Raw genomic sequence first — 2,039 nt, forward strand, 5'->3', positions numbered from 1 at the left:
GAGGAGCAGTGGTACCGGCGGCCGCTGCGGGAGGTGCGATCTCGGGACAGGGCCGGGAGGCGTCTGGAAGCCCGGCGGTGGGAGTGGGGGATCCCGGGTCCCCGCAGGCTCCTTCCCCTGGGCTTCCCGGAGCTGGGAGCCCGCAGGAGGTTAAAGGTCAACGGGCTTAGGGGGCGCGGGGTTGGGGGACGGGGGAACGGGAGCACCCTGGAGGGCCGGGGTGGAGGAGGCAGGAGGAGGAGAAAAGGCTCCTGCCCAGCCCCTTCCTGATGGGAGTGGGGGAGCCCGGGCCCCCCCGGAGGCTCCTTCCCCTGGGCTTCCCGGAGCTGGGGGCCCGCAGGAGGTTAAAGGTCAACGGGCTTAGGGGGCGCGGGGTTGGGGGACGTGGGAACGGGAGCACCCTGGAGGGCCGGGGTGGAGGAGGCAGGAGGAGGAGAAAAGGCTCCTGCCCAGCCCCTTCCTGAGGCGAAGGCTGAGCTTGGGCAGTGTCCTTCCTTTTAATATTTATTTTTAATTAAAAAAATTTTTTTTGAGATTGGATTTGCCCCTGTCTCCCAGGCTGGAGGGGAGTGGCGCCATCCTAACTTCTGAGCTCCAGCAGTTCTCCCGCCCCAGCTTTGCAGTTTAGCTGGGGCCACCACGCCTAGCTAAGTGAAAACACACACACACACACACACACACACACACAACCTTATCCAGGCTCGGTGGCTCACGCCTGTTATCCCAGCACTTTGGGAGGCGGAGGCGGGTGAATCACCTGAGGCCAGGAGTTTGAGACCAGGCTGGCCAACATAACATGGTGAAACCTCGTCTCTACTAAAAATATAAAAATTAGCCGAGTGTGGTGGCTCACGCCTGTAATACCAGCACTTTGGAAGGTCGAGGCGGGTGGATTACAAGGTAGGAGATCAAAACCATCCTGGCTAACATGGTGAAACCCCGTCTCTACTAAAAATACAAAAAAATTATCTGGGTGTGGTGGCGGGCGCCTGTAGTCCCAGCTACTAGGGATGCTGAGGCAGGAGAATGGCATGAACTGGGGAGGCGGAGCTTGCAATGAGTCCGAGATCCCGCCACTGTACTCCAGCCTAGCAACAGAGCAGACTCTGTCTCAATAAATAAATAAATAAATAAATACTCACTCCGTTACCCAGGCTGGTCTCAAACTCCTGGCCTCAAGCCATCCTCCCACGCTGACCTCCCAAAGCGCTGATTACAGTCATGAGCCACCCAGACACTTGTCAGGCCAGAGCGACAGGCGCTGCACAGAACTGGGCCCGGGGATCGGGAGGAGGGGACAGTTTAGACATCCTGAAGTCAGCTCTGCTGAGGAGGGAAGGTCCCTTGGTTTTCATGGTTCAGATAGAGGACAGGACCTGACATCAGGCCAAGGACGCGACCCCTGTTCCCCTCCTGACTTGGATGTGGTCGGCAGAGAAGTGGGACCCGGTGAGGTCTATATCCTCTTTTTCCGACTTTGCAGCATTCAGTACAGGAGGGAGAGAGGAGGGGGCTGGGTGCCAGTGTGCGCCCCACTCACAGTGTCCTAAGCAAAGTTCCCCCCTATCCCCCCAACCAGCCTTCCTCCCTGTGACAGGCAGTGGGCCATCTGCCTCTTAGTCACGGGTCTGAACCTTCTTGCCTCTGGCTGGGATGTGGCCCTGGGCTCGCTCCTGTCTCAGGAGATATTGGGCCCCACCCATTCCAAGGAGGAACTCCTGGCTCCCCTGGCCCAGGTGCACGAACTGCCCTGGCAATTGACCTGTTATCAGCAAGTTATCTGTCTGTTCCGCCAAGAGTCCTCACAATGTGTCAGGGCTTTTGCACTAAGCCTGGGACACAGCTGTGCAGCACACTGGTCCCGGATCCCTTTGGGGGCCTAGGAGCTGAGCCCGGCCCTTCTCTCCACAGTCAGGCCCCACCCTGGACATGCCGGTTCCCTCCAGCTTCAACGACATCAGCCAGGACTGGCGTCTGTGGGATTTTGTCGGCTGGGTGTGGTATGAACGGGAGGTGATCCTGCCGGAGCGATGGACCCA

The 2,039-nt window shown here is 59.0% G+C and overlaps 1 protein-coding gene across 1 annotated transcript in view; it reads left to right on the top strand.

The window, feature by feature from the left end:
* Nucleotides 1-6: 6 nt before the first annotated feature.
* The window catches only part of GUSB (glucuronidase, beta), an 88,412-nt gene continuing 86,379 nt past the window's right edge, over nucleotides 7-2,039 (top strand). The window contains exon 1 of the mRNA XM_011992908.1: nucleotides 7-33. The gene's annotated coding sequence lies outside the window, so the exon portion shown is untranslated. The remainder of the gene's footprint in view (nucleotides 34-2,039) is intronic.

Source organism: Mandrillus leucophaeus, unplaced genomic scaffold (assembly GCF_000951045.1).
Source record: "Mandrillus leucophaeus isolate KB7577 unplaced genomic scaffold, Mleu.le_1.0 Scaffold42, whole genome shotgun sequence".
NCBI lineage: Eukaryota > Metazoa > Chordata > Mammalia > Primates > Cercopithecidae > Mandrillus > Mandrillus leucophaeus.